The sequence below is a fragment of the Trachemys scripta genome, chromosome 17 (genome assembly GCF_013100865.1).
Source record: "Trachemys scripta elegans isolate TJP31775 chromosome 17, CAS_Tse_1.0, whole genome shotgun sequence".
NCBI lineage: Eukaryota > Metazoa > Chordata > Testudines > Emydidae > Trachemys > Trachemys scripta.
This window is the reverse complement of record NC_048314.1, coordinates 22754276-22763364: the sequence shown is the minus strand read 5'-3', so window position 1 is coordinate 22763364 and position 9089 is coordinate 22754276. Positions and strand designations below refer to the sequence as shown.

The 9089-nt window shown below is 44.6% G+C and overlaps 1 protein-coding gene across 4 annotated transcripts in view; it reads left to right on the top strand.

The window, feature by feature from the left end:
* Positions 1–226: 226 nt before the first annotated feature.
* Positions 227–9089, top strand: part of STRBP (spermatid perinuclear RNA binding protein) — an 89011-nt gene continuing 80148 nt past the window's right edge. For 3 of the 4 annotated variants that reach the window (XM_034793860.1, XM_034793861.1, XM_034793859.1), the window contains exon 1: positions 228–324. The gene's annotated coding sequence lies outside the window, so the exon portion shown is untranslated. Of the gene's footprint in view, positions 325–9089 lie in introns of all 4 variants that reach the window. The other variant, XM_034793862.1, reaches the window with a different exon arrangement.

Sequence of the window (9089 nt, the reverse complement as noted above, 5' to 3'; positions counted from 1 at the left end):
GGAGCGATGGTCTCAGGTAAGACACCTGCTTCTCGGAACTAGAGGACTTTACGTCAACTTTGCAAGGCGGCATTCGCCTGCCAGGGAGGCGGCTGTTAAGTAGTTTGCGTTGTGGGGGCTGGCATCCCTACGTGGTTGGCGTAAGGCGCTCTCTCAGGTGCAGAGAGGGGGCGGGCTCGCGTTGCCCGGCAGCTCCAGCCTATGGGGGCGCGGGGCGTTGTCACGTGCCGGAGCCCCGCTCGCTGCTGCGGAGCCGGAGGCGCTGGGCTGGGGGACGGAGCCGGGACGGGGACCGGGGCTGCACTGGCGGCGGCGGAGAGCGGGGTAAGGGAGCGTCGGGGCCCGGGGCCTCCATCGGAGACACCCCCGGGGGCGGGGACCGGCCCCTGCGAGCAGCGGGCAAGGGCAGGACACGGCACCGGTAGGGGGAGGTGCACGGGCGCCGGGGGGAGGTGCGTGTGGGGCAATGGGGGGCGGGGTGCACGGGCGCCGGGGGGAGGTGCGTGTGGGGCAATGGGGGGCGGGGTGCACGGGGGGAGGTGCGTGTGGGGCAATGGGGGGCGGGGTGCACGGGGGGCGGGGGGAGGTGCGTGTGGGGCAATGGGGGGCGGGGTGCGCGGGGGGAGGTGTGTGTGGGGCAATGGGGGGCGGGGTGCACGGGGGGCGGGGGGAGGTGTGTGTGGGGCAATGGGGGGCGGGGTGCATATGGGGGCATGCCGGCAGGGTGCACCGATAGGTGGGATGGGGCTCAGCGGGAGGGGGTGGAGAAAATAGGGGCATGATGCATGGGTCTGTGAGAACCTGGGGGCTGCAGGCGGGCTGGGGGCATGGACAGCCGTGGGGGGTTCCTGGGCACCGTTGCTGTGTGCAGGGGGTGTGGAGAAGCTGGAGACAGGGATGGAGGTTGGGGAGCTGGGAGTGTGAGAATCGGGGGGGGGTGCGTTGGGGGACTACTCTTTGAGGCAGAGTGTGGATGCATACAGGGGCCCTTTCTGGGACTGTGAACAAGGGGATGTTCTTGCGTGGGGACAGCCACTGGGGGCACCAGGGAGGCTGCTGATGCAGACAGCGAATGGGGGGTTGGCGCTGCTGGGGCAGCACATGATTGGCAAAGTGATTCTTTCTAATCGGTTTCTTCATTTTTTTTTTTTTTGTGTGGTGTCATTTGGGAATTTGGGGGGAGGGTTCATTGTGCATCTGACTTTGCAGGGCTGGTTGTGAAAACCCTCTCCCTTAGGGTCCTAGTGCAGGTAGTGTCAGGGCACAGGAAGCTGTCCTTGTGCTAAATCCTCCTGCCCTGCTTTGTGTATGGGTGGGTGAATACTTGGGAGCAGGTGTGCACTTGGCCTGAGCAGGAATGTTAGCTAGTGGTTAGGCCATTATGAAAGCGTCATCCTCAGTTTGTGCCCAGTGTCACTTGGGTTGGTCTGTTGGGCATGGAGGTGAATATATTTAGCTGCAATATTGCCTCTGTAGAGAATATTAAAAGGACCTTTCAGCCCATAGAGACAAGGGAACTCCTTTATGTGGAAGCGTGGTGCTTTAAAACAGGGAGAAATTGTCATGAAATTACTGTTCTGTTCATTCCCGCTGGAGTACCTGGCATTGGCTACTGTCGGAAGACAGGATACTGGGCTAGATGGATCTTTGGTCTGACCCAGTATGGCCGTTCTTATATATGTTCTTGGTTGACAGAATTAAGGGCTTATGATCATAACTTTGCTGCTGCTTAGTTGGTGTGGTGCATTATATTGTCTGCTAGCCTACCTTATTTTAAAAAATGAAATGTTCACGCTTTCCTGTGACTTGTGAACACTCTGTACTGTGTCTAGGTATCTTTGATTCCTGTGACAGTTTTGCATCTCTTCTAATTAAGAAAGCTGTGTCTTCCTATTTTTTTCTTTCTGGATTTGGTCTGTACTGGGTATTAATCATTAACCCACTGATTTCTGTGGAGATGGGGGAACCACAGTGAAAGATAGCTGGGGAATCAGTGGAGGGTTGCTGACTAGAGTAAAACTTGAATTTTCAATAAAAACAGAAATTATGTTATCCACTAGCATGTCTGATTATTTACGTAGCATTGAAAGTGCGCTATGGCGTTAAGAAAAAATGGTGTTACTCCAAAGCGCTTACAATATAGATGGACCATGTAAGGCTACAGGATATCATGTAAGGAAAATCTACATGAAGTTTCATGCATGTCTGGTTAGTTCCATATTTATTTAAATTGTTGGTAATTTAGTACTGGGATAGAGACCAGGGGGATTTCTTGGTCTCTTGGAAGAAGTATATATTTGAAGCAACACTGTTAGCTTAAATTTGACTCATCGTTTACATTTTGTTAAAACAAGCTTTTCTAAGTCCCCAAACCAATAAAAATGTTTGCACAATTAAAAAATAATTCCAATGAAAACAGCAGAGATCGAGCAATGATTATAATGTATATGTGTCTGGAGCCCCAATCTTGCGCAATTAAAGAGTGAAAGTGAAACTGATTTTTTTTAATTCATTGTCCAAACTGAGAAAAATGCAAAAAGTAAGCAAAACACAAATAATGACCCACATAGCATTTGTAAAAGTACTGAATAATGTAAGGTCCTTGTAACATTGGTAAAGAAATGATTGTTAGTGAAGTGATTTTTTTAAGGTAGTAGTGGTGACACTTTAAGAAGGACCCAAAGGAAGTGATGGTGGAGGCATGAGGCCTAGTATCTATTGAGAAGAGAGTGGAAGAAGGCTGTGAAGAAGCTGGCTAGTTGTGTGTCTTGGGAAGAAGAGCCTTAAAAAACTTGGAATTGCTTTTCTGTGGGGTGGAAGTGTTAGTATCTCTACGTAGATCTTATTCGGGCATTACAATAACACCTTGTTTGGGTGATGCTACAAGCCAATCTCTGAAAAGCAAAGGGCCTTTGTAAACATTGAAAAGGCTCCAGGCCTTGCGTGTGCAGTCAAAGACTGACTGTAAGTGATGGGACCTTGTGGCTGGTTGCCAATGCGGAGAAATAAGAAATACATGACAGCCTGTCTGGGCCGTTTCTAGCTTCCACTGACTTCTTGGTGGTTTTTAGGAAGTTGGACTCAGCTCTGAAAGTTCTAGGCAATGTCATCACTATTTCTGCCTGGAACTTTCCAGTCTCTTGCTTTTACTCCATTCTGGTGTGGTGGAAGTGGGTGAGAGATCGTGCCGGTTGTGATTGGCACTGGTAAGATTTTGGTGTGTTCAGTTGTCCGCTCCTAACAATCTTGACACTCTTAGTGTAGTGTGTGGTGCTGTCTTAGCATTCTTGGTATAATTGTTTTTGTTTTCATTACTAATTTTCTCACCTCCCCACCGCCCCCTTTTTTTTTTTAAATAAAGGAATAACTTTTGCATATACTACTGAACATGCACCTACTTGGAGGTACTGTAATGATTGTTATTATTAAAATACTGGTAATGTGATTGTCACTGTACAAGAAAAACCCAGGGAGCATATTCTCTAAAAGCACATACATAATTACCGGGAGACCTAAAGGAAGGCTCTGTCTTGGAATGCCATTTTTAAATAAAGGGCAGGGAACAGAAGTTTCACTGGTGTGGCTCAGGTGGGTGTGAGCTTCAATGAAGAGGTTGAGCGTTGGGGACCCATTTGAAAGAGGGAGTTCTGGTTACACACAGGGGTTCGAAAGTAAATTCTAGGCAAAGCTGGCCTTGAGCCAGTTAAGGCTGCTAAACTGTTTCGGTTCAAAACCCCTCATTCCTAAAATTCTGCAGAGGTCTGCTGCAGGACTGAGATCTTGTACGCTTGCTCTCGACTGAAAGGGGAATCCTTTTGGGGAGTTTGAGGGAAGCTTGTTCAGCCACGTTGTGCTGTGCAAGTCTGAAAACCTCACTGCAGAATAATAAAAAAATAAAAGCCACACTTTTTCCATGTTGCTTTGGTAGCAGCTGAACTTTGAGACTTGGCATGTAAATGGAGCTCTTAAAAGAGCGTGTTCATGACTGGAGGAGGGGCAATGGCCTCTTTGGTTAACAAGTTATAAGCAAGTGAAAAGTCACTTGTGAGCATGCTCAGCAAGGCATCTGTTAAGATGTTTAGCACAGCCATGTCTTCACTGTGGTGGATATTCTTCTTGTCTGTTGTGGTCTGACCATGGGCCCAGCTTCGAGCAGGTGGTGGTGGGTGGTGCTGTTCTTTATGCTGCTTCTGGGACAGCTTGTGTAGGGGAGATTGTACATGCAGCACAATCTGCGCTCTTTTCCCCCCCCCCCCAAACAACAAATCACCCAATGCCTTAACCTGAAAAGGAGAGAAAGTAGGGTCACTCGTGAATGAAGGAGGTTAAATGAAGGGCTCAAAACTGGCTGTGGTACTCTGTTTAAAATCTGTCTTCAACAAGAAAACTAAGGAAAGCTTAGGCAATGAGGAGGGATTTATGAAAAAAGCTGTGGGTGAGGTATAGGGAAGCTTATTAAGGGAATTGGCAAACCTACTGTACCACTGATGTGTCACTAAAAATGTATAAAGACTGGAGAAGAGCAAATGCAGTACTGATCTTTGAAAAAAGGAAAGGGAGAGATCCTGGTAGTTACCACCCTTTATGTTAACTCCTATCCACCTTTAAAGTAACAGAGTAAATACCAAGGGAAAATGAACAACTAGCAGTAGCGGATTTATAAATAGATGTCTGGGGATAAACTTGTTGGCTCTGGATAGAATTACAGATTTAGGACTCGGTCCTGCAAAACTTGCTCATGCTAATAACATCATGCGAATAGTCCCATTGCCTGCACTGGAGGTGTTTCGGTAAGAATTTGTAGGCATTTGATGGATGCAGTGGGGGATGTAATACGTAGATTATAGAAAAGCCCTTGATAGTGTTTCTCAAAATTGTTGTCTCTAAAATTAGTTCAAATCATCTTGGAATAAGCACCATCTCATGTATTGAAAAGTGACCAATGTACCTAAACACAAGGTACAATATCAGATTGGACGCAGATGTTTATTAGTGTGTTGCAGTGATCTCTGGTCTTATTTACTATGTTTTTTAACTATCTAGAAGAGCAAGTAGTCACAGCTAATAAAGTTTGCAAATGATACTGAACTGGGCGGAGTTGAACACCAATGAGGATAAATACAAAGGAATTTGAGGGAGATTAGAAACACTGGCAGCAAATAACAGTTTGGGAGAAAATAATCTGAAATGAACACATACATGGGAGGCGGCACATACCTTGAAAGTAGTAATGCTGAGAGACCAAGAGGTGTTAGAAGACAATACTGCAAACTCATGGTTTAAGCTGAGGGAGGTTAGCAAAAAAGGCCAATTTTAGGCTTCGAATGCAGCAGGAAAGAAGATAGAGGCAAAAATACTGTTTTAATGCAACATTAAAATTGCACTTACAGTTTAAAATACCAGGAAAAAATGCAAACATCAGAAATGTTGTAGGAACCATTACTTAGGCTGTGTCTACACTACAGCGTATGTCGGCATAATTTATGTCGCTTAAGGGTGTGAATAAATCTCACCCACCCCCCCCCGAGCAACATAAGTAACGCCGCTATAAACACCCATGTGGAGAGCGCTGCTGTGTCAGCGGCAAAACTTCTCCCGCCAACATAGCCACTGCCGCTTGTGGGAGCTGGAGTAGCCGTGGCCTTAGTCTCTGCACATTCTGCGTACTCTATGATACGCATTTAGCATAAATAGAAATACAAAGCTGCACATTTAGAGGGACACCATCAACTTAAATCACTTTGTCTTGAAATTTTTACTTCTCTTACAAAGAGCACCTAATAGTAACTGCAAGACTAGATAGAAATATTCTTTCAGTTTGACCTGTGCATTTGATCGTACTTTGTATAGGCATTTCTCTTGTTTAAGTCTCTTACTGAGTACTGGGGAAAGAAAAACACTGATAAAATAGGAAATTATGGTATAAATCCACAAAAGGTGTCAGGGGGAGGGGGAGAGAGACTTGGGCAGGTGTAGTACCTGAAACTACTTTTAACTTTTTTAAACTGGCAAGTTAATGTCCCTGTGTCGGGTTGGATCAGAGAAACCCCCTTGGGAACTGCCAACTCACGTGCCAAGACTACTACTGCCCCTGCTTCCCCTGCCAGCTTGGGACTCCAGCACCCTGTCTTGTTGAGCCAGACGCGCCAGTCTGCTCCAACACAGACCCAGGGTCTGCAGACTTAATTGAAAGCAGGTTAAGAAGTGTTCCTGTCTTTAACACTCAGATGCACAACTCCCAATGGGGTCCGAACCCCAAATAAATCTGTTTTACCCTGTATAAAGCTTATACAGGGTAAACTCATAAATTGTTCGCCCTCTATAACACTGATAGAGAGCTATGCACAGCTGTTTGCCTCCCCCCCCCCAGGTATTAATACATACTCTGGGTTAATTAATAAATAAAAAGTGATTTTATTGAATACAGAAAGTAGGATTTAAGTGGTTCCAAGTAGTAACAGACAGAACAAAGTGAATGACCAAGTAAAATAAAATAAAACACACAAGTCTGAGTCTAACATAGTAAGAAAACTGAATACAGACAAAATCTCACCCTCCGTGGTGTTCCAGTAAGCTTCCTTTTACAGACTAGTCTCCTTCTAGTCTGGGTCCAGCAATCACTCACACCCCTGTAGTTACTGTCCTTTGTTCCAGATTCTTTCAGGTATCCTTGGGGGTGAAGAGGCTATCTCTTGAGTCAGCTGAAGGCAAAATGGATGGGTCTCCCAGGGGTTTAAATAGACTTTCTCTTGTGGGTGGAGATCCCCTCCTCTCTCCTATGCAAAGTCCAGCTCCAAGATGGAGTTTTGGAGTCACATGGGCAAGTCACATGTCCATGCATGACTTAGTCTTTACAGGCAGCAGCCATTGTTTATTTGCTACCCTGAATGTCCTCAGGTAGCCTTCTTATGTGGATTGGAGCCTTCCACGTTTCATTGTCCTTTAAGTGTTTTTTGATTGGGCACTTAATTTGCACATTCCTTTCTGAAGAAGCTGACCAAATGCTTTACTAAGGCTACTTAAAAATCAAGCAAGTACACAACCAGTATTCATAACTTTGAATATAACAATGACACATGCATACAAATAGGATGAATGGATTCAGTAGATCATTACCTTTACAGAGATATGTTCCATGACATATGTAGCATAAAACAAATTCCAGTTATGTCCTATAGATACATTCATAAGCATATTTCTGTGAAGCCTTATGGGGTGCACCGACACAGTTCCTTTAACCAAAACAATACTAATCCACCACAAACACCCGTCTTCCATCACTACCAGTCTCAAAAGCCGGCACAGGAATTACTGCATATGTGCAACCTGGTCAAGTTAACGTAGCTTGTATGTTCTTTGACCTTTGCATTTCCTGACTTTATTTTGTAGCTGAACTATCTTAATGTTGCATTCTTTGTCCTCTGCTCCCAATCATTAGACCCCTGCACGGATACAAAATTTATATCCACGTTTGATCTGCAATCCACAAAAATGGTCTGTGGATATTTGCGAATATCTGCAGATGTTCAGGGCTCTACCAATCATCCTAGAACAAAAGGGGCTGAGAGAAGTCTAGACCCTGTTCCATCCAACTCTACTGCCTTGTGTTTGCTTTTTTGCTTTGTAGTGCATCTATGCTAAGTTTTCTTTGAGTCTCCCATCAGTGGCAGCAATGGTGGGAGTGGAAATGGAAATGTAGGTGTGATGCTGCTGTTTTACCCTGTCTAGAACATCAGTGCTACCACCAGCCTTAGTGCTTAGTTAAGAGATCTAAGGAAAAGTGTGTGTGTGTGTGTGTGTGTGTGTGTGTGTGTGTGCGGGCGCGCACATGGCACAAGCTATTCTGTTTGTCCCTTGTGAGTTTCTGCTCTGATTCTCTCAGCCCCTGGCTCTGCGAGCGAGAGCAGGAATTCTGAGTCTGATCCCAAGTATAGCTGTCCCATATGCCAATGCTGGGCTGCCAGACTACTGGGACACTTGGTCATCTGCTGATTGATTGCTCAAGGTAATAAAGATCATGGATTATTACAATCTGTGTGTTAATCTTCCAGTTTGACTTTCTGTAGCTATGCAAAGTCAGTTTTTATGGTACAGTTTCTGTAATTGATTGAGGAAATAGGCAGTAAATGTGTGTTCAAAATACTGATATTGAAGAGGGTTAATTCTAAGACTCTAGTTGCTTGTTCATTTAGGGAAATCCCTTGAATAGTTGACAGTTAGCTATTCTCTCTGTAGGGGGATGATTTAAAACATCTTTTATGTTGTGGTTTGGTGTACTAGTCGTAAAGAGCCTCAAGATGCTGCTTGTGATTGACATAACAAAATGTAAATTATACGCTGCTTTACTAGGCTCTAATTTGTCTGGCTTGAGGTTTGTATGCCAGTAGTACTAAGCTTTTCTTACAGTGACTTTCTCCTGCGTGCATCACCTACATGGTGGGGGGGAAAACTACTTTAAATTGTATGTTTAAAAAAATCAAACAAAATTGGGTTATACCTGGGTATTACAGTAAATTTAATATTGTGGTTGCAAGTTTTTATTTTGCATTTATTTTAAATAGGTTTTTATTGAAATATTAAGTGGGTTTGAAAAATCTTGGAAAATAATTGGCATTTAGATTGTTAAACTTCCTGAAGTGGTTAATACTGAAAAGAGTGAAATAATTATTTTAAGTTAACCTAATTTGACATAACAGTAAGTGAACTCATATACTGAGAAACTGACAGTGTACTGCAATGGCAAGAGAGATGCACAAGTTGATCAGAGATGGTCTTTAATTCTCTAATTCCTGTTATATTGGGGGAGGAGCCAGGACATTCACTAGGAACAATTTTCAGTTTTCTGTTTTATTTGGTAAACGTGAGTGTCCACCAGTGATCTGACTGTTGAGCCGTGCTGTGACTTTGGCCTTACCTGAGGCATAGATAGAGCATCACATACAGAAGCATTGCTCATTGTAGTTAATTTCCAAGCTGTACAGTTGATTACACCAATAATAAAATCAGAGCCACTAGAATTCTGTGACACTTCATGGGCCATCTCCACTTGAAAAGTGAGAGAATTCTGTAGCAGGTTGTAATAAATCCCC